This window comes from Canis lupus, chromosome 33 (assembly GCF_048164855.1).
Source record: "Canis lupus baileyi chromosome 33, mCanLup2.hap1, whole genome shotgun sequence".
Classification (NCBI taxonomy): Eukaryota; Metazoa; Chordata; class Mammalia; order Carnivora; family Canidae; genus Canis; species Canis lupus.
The window spans coordinates 36,220,047-36,236,337 of NC_132870.1; the positions used below are offsets into that span (position 1 = coordinate 36,220,047).

The 16,291-nt window shown below is 32.9% G+C and overlaps 2 long non-coding RNA genes across 7 annotated transcripts in view; one reads left to right on the plus strand and one right to left on the minus strand.

Moving 5' to 3' along the window:
* LOC140623484 (uncharacterized) overlaps nucleotides 1-16,291 on the plus strand; it is a 251,144-nt gene that overhangs the window by 90,378 nt on the left and 144,475 nt on the right. The window lies entirely within an intron of this gene.
* Nucleotides 1-16,291, minus strand: part of LOC140623485 (uncharacterized) — a 50,262-nt gene that overhangs the window by 33,496 nt on the left and 475 nt on the right. For both annotated transcript variants that reach the window (XR_012023095.1, XR_012023094.1), the window contains exon 2: nucleotides 15,690-15,756. This is a non-coding gene — a long non-coding RNA (uncharacterized lncRNA). The remainder of the gene's footprint in view (nucleotides 1-15,689; nucleotides 15,757-16,291) is intronic.

A 16,291-nucleotide genomic window follows, 5' to 3' on the forward strand; every position in this document is an offset into this window, starting at 1 on the left:
AGCATGACTTTCTGCATTCAAACAAAATGTTAAGTTCCATAATTGCTTTTACTAGATTAAAATTATAAATGATAAATATCAAGAAATGCTATTAATACACTCTAATATGCAGCTAAGAACAAAATTAAAAAGACAGTTTTAAAATTTACTGTACTCCTTCCAAACTCAGGGTACAAGTGGTAAATTTTTAGAATAGAACATTTACTCTGTCTGCAATTTATTAAACTAGACTCCTGAAAAGTGTATTCTAAATACTGCCATCCTCACACATAATAGCTAATTAGAATTAGAAGCCACAGTTTCTGTTTAACCTGTGATATGCCTTAATAAAAAGTTCAAGTCTCACTCCTCTAAAGACTCATGCTTAATGCTAAGCATGTGATAGAGTTATACCCTCTGCATCCTTATTATTCACCTTTTATCATCATTATCATCGTTATCCCTAAGAGTTACTATATATATGATCTCATGTCTCCAGAAAGTAAGTGAATAAGTATTATGCTTTACATTTTATATATGAGGAATCTCAGAGAAACTATGCTGTTTGTTATATATCTTCTACTTAGAATTTATTCCTAGAATACATTATCTGCAAGATAAGCAACTTTTGACCAATTAAGCATTCCTTGCAGCTACAGAAACAAGAGCAAAGAACATAACTTTTCATGGCCATACTTTTTTAAGAAAAAGAAAAAGAAAGTAAGCCAAATATTCTCAGGTAATAATGAAAGGCCTGTAATTTGAGCTAACAAGGGAAGGAGGAACCAGTGATGAGCACTAATGATATTAGTTATCTATTACATTGAAATTTCAAATTTTATCTTCCTCAGATCAAAAATCTATATCATATATTTCAAATTGCACTGTGAAAAATAAAGGCAGTATCAAAGCATGCAGCTTGTCATGATCTTTAAACTGTTCTCTATGTGAATCTATAGTTACCAAGTGGATACCATTCTTTAAAAATCTCTGAAGAAATTATCTACCATTATGGTGTATTATTAGTTTAATCAATTTAAATATAAAATTAAGATGAATATATCTTGATAATAACTAAATGGTTTTTATGAATTAAAATTGATATATATAGTAAATTCACATTTTTTAGAAAACCAGGTATGATATTTATTTTCTATAATATTATTTTAGAACTCTGAAAATTAACTTAGGTCTGAAGAAATATGCACACAAAACCACAATTGTATACATATAAACACAAAGATTTATTTATTTATTTATTTTTTATTTATTTATGATAGTCACAGAGAGAGAGAAAGAGAGAGAGGCAGAGACATAGGCAGAGGAAGAAGCAGGCTCCATGCACCGGGAGCCCGATGTGGGATTCGATCCCGGGTCTCCAGGATCACGCTCTGGGCCAAAGGCAGGCGCCAAACCGCTGCGCCACCCAGGGATCCCAAACACAAAGATTTAAAACTGACTTTACATAAACTAAAATGTATATGGGTACACCTATGAAGATCATTGTCCTATGCTTGAATTATATTATGAATTGTGTAAAATTGCTGCATGTAAATAAAGGAAAATGATTATTTGAAGATGTTTAATATTTTGAGTGTATTGGGCTACATAACAATATTTGGTTTATTAGTAAGATATAAACAGTGACCTTCAATTATTTTAGTTTTCAACCAAATCTCTGGATGATATCTTTTTTACATCATATATGGGTCACTCACAAATGAAGCAGAGACATTTGATTCTTAAGCTTCATTCTGTACAACAGCATCAGTTTTGGATAACATTTAGGATGAAATCAGACAGTAAGCTTACATCTTGTTAAAGGTGCATTTTTTTTTTGCCTCTAGGTATTAAATATCTCTCAATTATTAGTGATATTAATTACTCTTGTTAAATAAGCTAAGAATATACTAAATGTTATCAGGTAAGTATGTGAAGACAAAACAAAACAACACTTTATGTACTCTGGCAACATTTAATCTCTCCCCTTTCACATAATACAAAAAATAATAATAAAGTTATATTTAAGTTTTCAGCTAATTTTGAAATCCAGTGTTGTATATGAGCTGAATTAATGTTTCCCACCAAACATATTGCATGGTGGGAAAAAATAGGATATAAGTAAACTTGTCTAATGTTTCCACTTTGAAATACATTTTAAAACATTTCAAATTTTCATTCAAATGCTAATATACTGCTGTAGAAAACAGTAGTCTGGCCATTAGTGAATTTATATGTAAAACAATTTTATTAAAAGTAGGTAATGCCTTTCTGTTCTATGGGTGAATCAATTTCCAAGGGTATGCAATGTAGAAGCCTATCAAACACATTTAGGAGGAAGCAAACAAATGTAAAATACTTTATTACCTGCTCATCAGTAGGTAAAAATATGTTTATAAATTACGTAAATACTGAAAAGATATATTTTGAATTCTTTGGGATTTGCTCTAAATCTTAATTCTATATAAATAATTTGAATTATTTGATCTAATTCTGAGTCACACATTTGATTGCATCTCAGAAAACTAATTCCATGGCAAGGAGCCTCTAATCCTGTTTAGGATCTTCATGGTTCTGAGCCCTGAATGTTCAATTTTTCAGCAGCTATTACTGCCATTCCTTGTGCCCTGCACAGGTAATTAACATGATACAATAATAGGTAGGCATGGCTTCCATTTAAAATGCTTATTGAGGAAGATTTATGGATACATAAAATATAGATCAATAGATAGGTTGCATGTGCAATAGTAAAGATGTAAATAGATGTAAATAGTAAAGATGTCCTTCAGTTTTATTTAAGCACAAAAGATTTTTGGAGGAGGTAAGGCTTTGGGGAACAATGCAGCTCTTGCTGTGTTCTAGAAACTATGTATATGAGAGAATGTGAATGCAAACTACAGTAATATGATGAGTCAGAAATCTATCATAGATGTTCAGACAAAGATGATAGCTTCTTAAAAGGGGCTCAAAAGTGGCGAAGAAAAATTTGGATGGCAACTGTAAGAACATGTCAGTGATTTGATTTGTAATGAAGAGTTAAATCCTATTTTGATTTTTGTAAGCTTTTAGACTTCATGTTTGCCTCTTCTTGTGCCCCACACCTGGGCAAGATGATAAAGGAGCCTAAACTTCCCCTTTAGCATCTTCAGGAGATTCAAACCACCTAATTTCCTGCCTTCCTCTTCACCTAGGCCCATCCCCTGATCACAATAAAAGCCCCAGCTTAGGATGCTTTCCTTGCTTTCTCAAGTTGTTGTGGAACTTTTGGAGACTGCTCTGCTCATCTCTGAGACCTTAATTATGTAAGAATAAATTCTTTTTGTACATTTCTGGTGTGTGTGGCATCATGTGTCTCTGTATTCAAACCAAAGTGGGTGGATAATCCTTATGTTTTAAGAAGAGGTCAAGCCAAAGCAGTGTTGAGAGTTTATTGGGCATGATTTCTAGATTTTTGTTGTAAGTTACCAGGTGTTGGTAGAAAGAGCTGGATCATAATGAAATTCATTAGAGGTCACGATGAGTTTTCAGTTTTATACCTATTGAATTTATGGTGCCTGTCTAGTTGTTTAGCCAGGCACCTGGCTTACAGAATTGAAAGAGGGAACATAGAATTCAGGGCCATTTTAGATGGATAGTAATTAAATTTGGGAACTTAGGCTATTTCAGTGACCCAGGGAAGCACAAAACAATAATCTAAAATGAATCTATAATTTTAAAATCTTGCAAAGCCTACCAAAAGGGGGAAAAAAAAGAGTCACAACATGAATGGACAGAGCAAGCTTTAGAACCAGGTAGGTCAGGGATGTTGAAATTATCAGAATGGACATTTAACAAAAATGATCAATATGATAAAATTCTATGGATAAAGTAAACATCAGGCAAGACTGGAGAGCAGTGTAAACAGATTAAAATTCCTAGAACGAAAACAAAGCAATAGAAGACCCCAAAATAAAACAAACAGGGATGCCTGGGTGGTTTAGTGGTTGAGCATCTGCCTTCAGCTCAAGTTGTTAACACAGATGTGATCTCACTTAATTGGAGCTCCTTAGTTTAGTTGTCTCCCACACTCTAAGCCTCTGGCTACTTGATTTTACCTAAAGCCCTCTCTTTCATTTCCAAATCACTTCGTTGCATCTTCCAGAAATGTTCTGTTTTGGTGTGTATGTGTTGGGAAAACTAATTCTCATCCTAACTTGTCCCTTCTACATTCCCTTAGTCATGTTGTACTGAAACTGGAAAATTCTTCTGTTCTCGCAGTTGAGTAGTTTATTCTCCATTACCCATGGCCCTAAAAACAAGCTGGAAGCCCAGACCTGTGTGATATTTACTGCTGCTTGTAAATGCCCCCCCTAACTCCTGCCTTATGTAAAATAGTCATCTTCCACTGATGTTAAAAACCATAAACTACAGTACTCTCTGAGTTCTTGTTTACAAATAAATTCATTTAGTATTGATTTAGAACACATAAGATTTTTGCAGACTTCTGGTTTTGTTTCTAATATCCAAGATCATCTAGTATTTTGGTTGCATGATACCCTCCTACCCACTGGGCTATCTTGCATGACTGTTTCAAGGATATATTACTTTTAATAACATTGTCTTATTACATCTTTGAAATCTCAAATTCAAATTACATCTTTTAGGTCATTTTTCCTCATTCAATTATTTCCACTATATTCTTTGGCTTTATTGAAAACCCTAATTTTGTAACCTATAAATCTAAGAATTTTCTTTTTAAATCTGCTTTTTCATTTGTCCTTTCAGCTATCCAGTAGGGTATTATGATCTGTCATTTCAACTCCTTTTTTCTTGGTATTCTTTAAACTTTTCTAGTAAAATTGTAGTGTGAGAAACTCCAACTATTCCTTCCCTATGCCAGATCTGAGATGACAATACTCCTGTATGGATCATAAAAACTCAAGGTTTCTGCTACTCATTTAGAATGTTCAACTCAATTGTGCCTTCATCGTTGCAAGACAACCTTTCATTTGTTTCCTATCTTTCAGCTACTTCTGTAGCTTTCCAGCCCTCTTAAATATTTGGCCATCTAACTCTCAGCATTAACAGCTCACAGTTTCTTCAGAGAAAAGGAAATCGTAGATTGATTGCATTACATTGATACTTTGTTTTTTTTTTGTTTTGTTTTGTTTTTGTTTTTTTTTTTTATTGGTGTTCAATTTACTAACATACAGAATAAACCCCAGTGCCCGTCACCCATTCACTCCCGCAATCGGTTAGCGCGTGGTACTTATACATTGATACTTTGAATCAGAGTATGATACTCTGATGGTGATGAATAGAGTTAGAAAAAGTTACAGAATTTCAAATCTATTAAGATCACTTTCTAACCTAGCAACATATAAAATAGAAAAATATGGCTTAAGGAAGATTTTGAATAGGTAAAATTTTCAGATTATCTATCAAAATTTAACTTTTATTCCACTGTTCAATTTTAAAGAAATTTAATTGCAAGTGAAATTATCAAATAATTATTCGCTAAACATTATAAACAAAGATTTACTTTGGATATGGAATTCCCCTAATTCCATGAAGATGTTTAAGCAACTCTTAATGTAAACTAGTATTTGGAGAGAAGTAGTAAATTATAGCTTTATTTTAAAAATTTTAAAAAATTATTGTTTTATTTTGTTTTGTCTCTAGAATGTAGAAGAAGAAAGTACTGCATTTTTAGTTCCATTAGGACATAAACTTACTTAAATGAACTTGTTTATAGATTGAATGTCTAACTAATGAATTATGGGAAAATACCACTTTTATTAAACATCTAGCTTCACTACTTATATATGCTTTTAATTTAAATTCATGACTTGAGCTTGAAATGACTTCAAGACTTGGTTAAACTTGAAAATACTTGTGTAGTAAAACCAGTTAAGAATCTATTTCAGACATACTTTAGGCATGTATGATATCCAAGGGATTTTTTAAACTTAAGACTTGCTATTGCACTACACAGCAAAACTTATGAAATATTTGATCAAAGTTGTTAGTCAAATCAACAAAAAAATGAATCACTTCCAATTAGCTTAAATTAGTATTTAATTTGAAAATGCTATTTTTATTGTTTGGTTGCATTGTATATTTATTAATACCAAACCTAGAAATATGTCACAAAGGTATAACTCATTTTACTATTTTATACATTTTTTATCTCAAGAGTTTTAGTTCGAGTTAATCAAATACATATGCTTGGTGTCCCATTTCTAAGTAGTTTAAACCTTTGTACTCTGGATTTGATCATTGGACCAATGATGTCAAAATCATGGACTTGGCTGCTATTGTTCTAATATTCTATCATTTAGAAATGATACTAATCATTTGGAGTAGTGTTGGCTCTAAATACATTAATTCTTCCAGGAAACCTTTCATTGTCCTTGGAACACATGATTACCTACAGGAATACTCAACTTCCTTTAGGTCTAAATATTTTTGCCATAGGGCTTTTGGGTAATGAGCCATGACTTTACCTTGAGGGCATTTGTTGTGATGAGCATTGAGTGTTATATGTAAGTGATGAATCACTAAATTCTATTCCTGAAACTAATATTACACTATATGTTAACTAACTGGAATTTAAATAAGAACTTGAAATGAAAAACTGTTCCACACTGCCTGATCTCTACTTCATTTCACTTTTTTAATACAAAGGAAGAACATAATTCTTAACTCAGGGAGGAATCATTTTTGTGAAGAGAAGGGGATTATCACTAAATCTGGCATTTCTCTTACCGAGAACATTTTATTTTTTTGGACTTTAGCTGGTGAAAGGCTAATGTTTGCTTTCATAAAATATTGTTTTGGTTTGGATTTTAAATGTAATTTTTCTATAGAATAAAATATCAAAAGGCATTGAAAATTTTAAAACTTGGGATTTGCTAAGATAAATATGTGAACTGGCTTAGCATAATTGCACTTTTCTGTCTTAGAGTTCTTTATTTCTGCTTCTGATGGTATTTTTTCTTTAATAACCAGACTCAGTCATTTGTTCCTTAATAAAAATATATTTTATAAAATAAGTGCCTTATTTCTTTAATCTTTTTAACTTAGATATTTCTGAGCAAATCTATTGCTGTTATACTTTCAGGTATCAACTTTAATGAACTTCTATCATTCAGAATTTTAATTTTGCCCCTTCCTGGACATAGTTCATTCATTAATATTTTGATCACTAGTTATATACTATGGTATCTATCTGAAATTAAAATTTGTGAATAACCACAGGGAAAAATGGAAGGGTGTGATTTCAAGGACATTACTCATCTTACTGTTTTGTTTTGTTTTAATTAAATGAAACCTTTTACTGAAGTTGTCCAGAGCATTTAAACTATAGTTCCATAAAGACATGCCAAAATTCATTAACATTTTTCAGGAGTTTGGGGAATGATCCAGAGCTCCTTTGCTAGGGATCAGGTACGATAGTTAAAATATTTAAGTTGAAGCTGGTAAGTACCTATATTATTTAGTACTAATAGAATAATTACTTACTAAGCACAAAATATATATAAGTATACTATTCTTGCAGTTAAGAATTTAAAAATTGTCATAGCCAGTGCCCTCACAGGTCTTGGTCTCTTCGATCTCTGGAAGGGGTGTGTGTATGACCAAGGGTTAGTATTTGTACTGTATTGTGCAGTCTTATATACATATATCACCCCATGTTTGCATGATGAAATGATTATCATTGTGGGAATTGCATTATTGTGAAGAAAAATAAAAACTACGTTTACATTTTGGACAAGAAGAAACAATGTTAAAGTTTTGTTATCGGGGTACCTGGGTGGTGCAGTTGATTAAGTGTCTGCGTTTAGTTTGTGTCATGATCACAGGGTCCTGGGATTGAGTCCAGCATCAGGCTCCCAGCTCAACAGGAAGTCTGCTTCTCCCTCTTCCTCTGCCTGCCGCTTTCCTGGCTTGTGCTCTCTCTCTCTAATAAGTAACAATTTTTTTAAAAAAGATTTTATTTATCAGACATTTTTAAAGAACTCTGATTTGGTTCTTTGTTTTTCATAGAAAATGTTTTTCCATCTCTTGGTAGCATAATGAGGATGATCTCCCTAAATACCTTCAGCTATACTTCAACTCTAGTGTTATTAACTGGTACAGAAAAATACTCTTTCTTAAAACTTACACAATCTTGCTGTGGTTGCTGAACTGCTAGATATAGGCCCAAGAAGAAGGGATGTTATTCCCCTGGGAAGTAACACTCTTAGAAATTTCTATAGGTGGGGGGATCCCTGGGTGGCTCAGCAGTTTGGTGCCTGGCTTTGGCCCAGGGTGCGATCCTGGAGTCCCGGGATCGAGTCCCACGTCAGGCTCCTGGCATGGAGCCTGCTTCTCTCTCCTCCTGTGTCTCTGCCTCTCTCTCTCTCTCTCTCTCTCTCTATCATAAATAAATAAAGCTTTTAAAAAAAAAAAGAAATCTCTACAGGCAGTGAATGAGTAACATGAAGGAAAAATTCAGTCGAAAAAGATACTACAAAAACCTGAAAAATAACTTTGTTAGAAACTACAGCCACTCCTGAAGACTTCAGTGTTCTTGGTCTTAGATGGGAGTATTAATTTTCAGTTATCAATATATGTTTTCCTCAGAATACATGAGACAGCCCTGTCTGTATCACCAATCAGTCTGTCCTGAACAGACCCTGATATATTCAGAAAATATTTTAAGTTCTCAACAGGGATTCAGAAAGACAAATGAGACTAGGAAAAAAACAATGCATAAAAATACTGAGGATGAGCAAGGGAATGAATGTTATCTAAAGTCAAGGAATATTTGAATATTTCCTTCATAAGATGAAGCTCTCCATTTATACAGGTATTTTAAAGGATAATGGATAAGCTGCCTTTGAATTATTTTCATTGTCCAACTTTTGTCTCAGGGTGACAAAATTTTGAAAAAATAATATATCAAAACACCAAATAAACTTAGTGGGAAAAGCAATCAAAACAAGTTTTTTGTCTTCAATCAGCCTTTTTTTGTAGCCACAAAATTTTACATTGTTCAATTGATACTTTGAGAACTAAGTGCAGTATTGCCTTTGCTCAATTTATCCACTTTTTTTTAAAGATCTTATTAATTTATTCATGAGACACACATACAGAAAGAGGCAGAGGGAGAAGCAGGCTCCATGCAGGGAGCCTGATGTGGGACTTGATCCCAGGACCACAGGAATATGACCCGAGCCGAAGGCAGATGCTCAGCCACTGAGCCACCCAGGCATCCCAATTAATCCACATGTTTAAATTTCTTTCCTTTGCAGAAGTCAAATGAAGACTTTTTCCCCCCCTAAAGTAACATAAAATTGAATAACTAGTTAATGAGGACAGTGAGAGCTGGTCGTCATTATGAATGAAGTGACCCATAGTGAATGAAATTTTAAGGTGTAAAAAAACCTTTAATTTGGAAGTGAATTTTTCTTCCAAATGATAAACTACTCTTGGAATTGATCTTAGTAAAATGTAATTTTAATGTATTTATTTAAATTTCTTGTCTCTTTTTGAATGTCAGTTTATTCTCCATGTTTTTTTGTGTGTGATAAATGTCAATTTTTTCTTAAATTTTGATTCCTACAAGAATGTGCTCCTCTACTAAGTTCATTTAGCTTTCTTAAGAATGCTTTTTGTTTGGGTATAACACACTTCTAGAATCTTAAGAATGTTTTTTTTTGGGGGGGAGTATAACACACTTCTAGAATCATACCATATACATTACAGACTCAAATTCTAAGAACCTCCTATAACTTGTTTTGCTTTATTGTTTTTTCTAGACTGTGCTCCTTGTGAGTAGAAAGTGAACAAGCACCAGTAACAGAACTTGGATAACTTGGTGCCCTGGGAAATATAGTTGAATAAATGACCACAAGGTACAGAGTATAATTAGTTCCTGACTTGATGTTAAGCAACATTCACTAATATTCTTGTCCCAACTTTTGTCTAGCAAGACCTTGAAAGTTTTACAAGTAGTAGCCAGAAATTCCCCTTTGTCCTTTTCCACTGAAATACCAAGTAACAGATAGGAATATTTATAATATTGAAAGTTTATTTTGATTTTTTCTTAGATAATCTCATTTACATAACACAAACATTCTTTATAGAATATTTTTCTCACCATGAGTGAGATTATTTTGCTCATTATAAAGATGTAAGTTTCTTAACTTTTAGATTGAGAAACTTTATACTCTATATTATTGTTTAGTATGTATCTATTTTTAAGATAACCAAAGACTTAAGCAATTTTGAAATACTATGTTAAAGTTGTATATATTCTTCAAGTCATTATATTTATCACATGCAGATTAAATTTAAGAATATATACAGAGGAAAGCCAAGACTGCCCATAATGAACTATGTATTCTAATGACTCAGTGATTCAGCCTTTTAAATTTATAAGCATCTTCTACAAAACTATTATGATAAAAGCTATATATCAAATATATAAATAGCAGGTGTTATGACAGGCTGAAATTTCTCTCCTCTCCACTAAAACTAGATGCTCAAATCCGTATATTCAATTAAGGATAGAGAAATATTTTTATTTTAATACCTTCGAGCTGTGTTCTACAATTGTTACATATAAAGCATTAACAATATGGAAATTAAACATGTATCTAAGTTTCCTTGATATGGAGGATTCACATAATTTTTATTTTTATTTTTTTCACATAATCTTTAGCACTTGCAGTAACAGATGGTGAATTGTCTACATAATCGCTTTACAACTTCAAGTGTGGACAGTGATCATTTTCTGTTTTGCAAGTCAGAAAAATAATGCATTTTTAAATGTCTAAATGCCATTGTAAAATGTCTTTACCCAAAAGTTGGAGATACAAACAATATATAAAAATGATACATGTTTATTTTCTTTTTAAAATAAGTTTTGTTTAATTCAAGTTAGTTAACATACAATTTAATATTAATTTCAGGTGTAGAATTTAGTAATTCATCACTAACATATATCACTCAGTACTCATCACAAGTGCCCTCCTTAATCCCCATCACCCATTTAACCCATTCCCACCCCAACCCACCTCCCCTCCAGTTTGTTCTCTATAATTAAGTCTGTTTCCTGGTTTGTCTCTTTTTTTTTTTTTTTTTTTTACCTTCTATGTTCATCTGTTTGGATTCTTAAATTCCACATGTGAATGAAATCATATGGTATTTGTCTTTCTCTAACAGATTTATTTTGCTTGGCATAATACACTCTAGTTCCATTAATGTAGTTGCAAATGGCAAGATTACATTTTTTATGGCTAATATCCCATTGTGTATATTGATACCACCTCTTCTTTATTCATTCATCAGGGGATGAAAATTTAAACTTTTTCCATAAGTTGGCTATTGTTGACAATGCTGCTATAAACATCGGGGTTCATGTGTCCTTTTGAATCAGTATTTTTGTATACTTTGTAGTAGTGCAATTGCTAGAATGTAGGCTAGTTCCATTTTTAACTTTTTGAGGAACCTCCATACTGTTTTCCAGAGTGGTTGCAGCAGTTTGCATTCCCATCAACAGTGTAAGAGGGTTTCCCTTTCTCTACATCCTTGCAAACACTTGTTTACTGTGTTTTGATTTTAGCCATTCTAACAGGTATGAGGTGATAATCTTATTGTAGTTTTCATTTGTATCTCCCTGGTGATCAGTAATGTTGAGTATCTTTGCCTGTGTCTGTTGGCCATCTGGATGTCTTCTTTGGGAAAGTGTCTAATCATATCTTCCACCCATTTTTTTAATTGAATTATTTTTTGGGGGGTGTTGAGTTTTATAAGTTCTTTATATTTTGGATACTAACCCTTTATCAAATCATTTGCAAATGTTTTCTCCCATTCTTTTGGTTGCCTTTTAGTTTTGTTAATTGTTTCTTTGCTGTGCAGAAGGTTTTTCTCTTGATGAAATCCCAATAGTTTATTTTCGCTTTTGTTTCCCTTGTCTCAGGAGACCTATCTAGAAAGAAGTTGCTACAGGCAATGTCAAAGAGGTTACTGCCTGTATTCTCCTCTAGAAATTTTATGGTTTTAAGTCTCACATTTAGATATTTAATCCATTTTGAATTTATTTTTGTGTTTGTAGTGTAAGAAAGCGTTTCAGTTTCTTTCTCTTTCATGTTGCTGTCCAGTTTTCTCCACACCATTTGTTGAAGAGACTTTTTCCCAACAGATACAAAAAAAATAAGGCTATTAATCACAAAGAAAATTCTTTTTAAAAGTATCAATGTAATATATGCTGATATATACACATAAGGATAATTGAAAGGAAAAAAAAGCATGATTCTAACATGTATCCAAGATCTTATTTAACTTATTAATTTAGATTATAATCCAAACATTAAAAACACATGGATGCCTGGGTGGCTCAGCGATTGAGTGCCTGCCTTTAGCCCAGGGGATGATCCTGGAGTCCTGGGATTGAGTTCCACATCAGGCTCCCTGCATGAAGCCTGTTTCTCCCTCTGCCTATGTCTCGGCCTCTCTCTCTCTGTGTCTCTCATGAATACATAAATAAAATATTTTAAAAATAAAATAAAAACATAAAATGAGTCAAGCGATATATAAAATATAAAAATATATAAGTATATATAAAATATAAATAAAATATATAATATATATGTATTTGGAGGCTATAACTAAAACACAGTACAGAATTAGGTTATTTTTTTTAAAGATTTTATTTATTTATTCATGAGAAGAGAGAGGCCAAGACATAGGGAGAGGGAGAAGCAGGCTTCCTGAGGGGCATCTGATGTGGGACTTGATCCCAGGACCCCAGGATCACAACCTGAGCCATAGGTAGATGCTCAACCACTGAGCCACCCAGGTGCCCCAGAATTAGGTTATTTTTAATAAAGCAGTTTGGAGTTTTGTTTACCTTAAAGCTCATTTTTCAGAAATGGCATGCCACCATTTCACTGTAAAGGGAAGTTTAGATTAAAAATGTACTGATGAAATAATAGGAAGAGATAATATTTTAAATTTATTATTTTTTTCTCAGAAGGGCAAGCTTCTTCATGCTTCCAAATTAGAACTAAAAAAAAAGGGAGATCAGGTAACTAAACTACATCACTATACAGAATTTTGAACGATGTATGGCCTATGCTATCTTTGAGTGAGAATATGAATACTTAGTGCACCTCAAATACAGCGAGTAGGAGAAAGCATTTTCATCTATGTAGTAAACATAAAAACCCAGAAAGAATGGTGCCTCGGTTCATCTCAGTTTGGATACCACCATAAAGATAAATGCAATTTGATTTTCTGGAAATTAAAAGTATATCAGTTATACATATAGTTAAATGACAAATACTTGGCAATAAATATTTCTGGTTCTAATGTAGAAATCAAAGTGATTAATTTGCATCATCTAAAATCATATGAGACAAGGTATATCTCAAATATTTAATATATTAAGTGTGTTTTCTAACTTGTCTCTCTCTCAAGGGTCACAGTTCCTCTTTTATACCAAGATATATACATATTCCAAGAATACCATGATCCAAGTGCCAGACCAGGAGTTTTGCTTGTAGGAATAAGTTCTCTTTTGATGAACTAGATAGGAGTGAGTCTAGGAGGAGATTGAAGAGCAATTGAATAAAAATGGAAGAGTAAATATGGTTGTCTGGTATGCAGAAAAAGGATCTTCCCTTGTAGTGGATCAGGGAGCAGAGTTTATAACACAACAGATACATGTGCCAAAAAACTTGATTTAGTTTTGTGTGTGATGTAACTGAAAGACACATTTATATTCTAGTTAGGTACTGGTGCCAATGTTTTCTTTCAGATAACTTATTCATGGTCTGAATTAAACCAACATCTTTATAATTGTTGAATTCTCTTATATCTGCTTGATTTCCCGTACGTGTCCTGTGATATATTTTCTGTTGCCCTTAGGGCATATTGATCACACAGATTTTATTATGTATTCTGCTAGCTGGTAATGCAAAATCCCTAACCTAATCTTAGTTTTAGTTTACTGTATAATCAGATATTTTAGAATTTTTTTATTTAAATCCCAGTTAATATACAGTGTACTACGAATTTAAGGTGTGCAATATAGTGATTTAATATTTCTATGTAATACCCAGTGGTCATTGCAAATGTACTCCAGATTTTAAGTTTTTTTTTTTTTTCTAAGACTGAGAGGCAAAGTTCTGATTAGCATCATTCAAATTTATATCACTTGAAAGGAATACACAGGGAATAGTGAAACATGGTATATCTTGCTCTTTGTTCAGACTTTGTTTCACATTTAAGTATCACTTCGCAGTCTTCATATAGGTCTCTTGATACATACTTTTCTAAGTACTTAGACTTATTTTCATTTCTGAGTACTATTTGTTCAAGTAGATCTGTTTTTTTTAGAATGTTTCTAACAGCCACCTTATCACATTTAAAAAAATACTCAATTTGTAAAATTATATTGTATTGGTCAGGTATAAAAACAGACCAGCAAAAATTGATTATTTCTTTGACAGGTTATTTCATCTGTGCTTGCATATATTTGCCCAAAACCTAGACAATGTTAAATGATGGCAATGTATGGTATTTATCCTAAGTGAAATGATTTCATTAATTTTCTGTCAGTCTTTAGGAACCTTTCTTTTTTTTTTAATAATAAATTTATTTTTTATTGGTGTTCAATTTGCCAACATACAGAATAACACCCAGTGCTCATCCTGTCAAGTGCCCCGCTCAGTGCCTTTAGGAACGTTTCAAGTATCATGTTATACATAGGATTCTATTTATTTTTTATATAACATGATTTATATTTTTAAAATGCTGTTAGTTATTATATATAACTTTTTAACACTTATTGTTGTTATTAAAAGTCCTGTCAGTTTGGAATGATGTACTATCTTCATTAATGCATTTATTCAACTATTTCATTGTTGTACGTGATCTTATTTTTCAGTTTAAACACTTTTTCTTACTTCATATTGTGTTAGTATTATTCCTATTAGTTTCCCCTATAGTCAGAAGAAAACCTGATGCCCTAAAGTAAAATTGACTTTGTTTTACTATCCTGCATGATCCTATAGTCTCTAGGATCCAGGCACCTGAACACCCAACGAGGAGCTCTAGTCTCTTTCTCACTCCAGCCATCTTCATCCAAGCCATACAGTGGCCTTACTTTTGGATTTTTTTTTTTATTAGCTTTCCATTTTCTACATGAAAATTAGGCTCAGTCCTTAAAACCTAATCTACTTTTCTGGAATCTCAGTGTGTTCAGAACTTGATTTTGCCTGTGCCCACACCCCTCCCCCAACCCCACCAGAAGGCTGTGTCCTCAATCCATAAACTAACACTTTATTTTAGATTGAGCCAATTATCAGATCTAAAGCCTTCAATAAGCCTACATATTTTACCTCAACCTTATGACAAATGAATTATCTGTTCTCCATCTTCATCAAAACTTACAGATCATAAGCCTTTACCTTTCAAGTAAACAGCTACTATTTTCGAGGTTCTGCTTACTTGGCCCAATTCATCTAATCTTCCTTAACTTTTCCATAAAAGTATTTTGAAGTTATCAAAGGTTATATGTTGGTGAAGAGTTTCCATGGAAAATAAATTCTTCATATTAAAAAAAAATTCTTTAGACTTATTTTACCTAAATGAAATATTAACTCAATCCTAAGCATGTTTTAAAAAGCCTGTAACTCATGATTTGCACATATTAATGCTTTTTGTTAAGTACCTACCATGTGTCTTGCCCCATTATGTCCTAGAAGCTGATCTTACAGCAGTGAATATTTGCTCTCATGATACCTAAATTGGGAGAGGAGAGCAAATTAGACATGTAAATAGACAAATTGACATTTCAATGATAAATGCTATGAGAACATAAAAACATGGAAAAATGATAATGTGATGGAAAATTTCAGTTGGCCTACTCAAAGTTGTTTTCTACAAAGAAGTGACATTAGAAATGATATCAAGGGCAGCCCGGCTGGCTCTGAGGTTAGCGCCACCTTCAGCCCAGGGTGTGATCCCCAAGACCCAGGATCGAGTGCCACGTCAGGCTCCCTGCATGGAGCCTGGTTCTCCCTCTGCCTGTGTCTCTGCCTCTGTGTGTGTGTGTGTGTGTGTGTGTGTGTGTGTGTGTGTGTGTGTGATTAATAAATAAATAAACAACCTTTAAAAAAAAAGAAATATCAAGAAGCAGCCAAACACATGTAGATTTGAGAACTAAGAATTCTAGGAAGAAGGATATCCAGGTTTAGAAGAAATCTAATAAGCATATTGCACATGAAAAACAAGATGACCCCTGGCTAAAACTTAGAAAAGAGGAGGAACAGGTCCA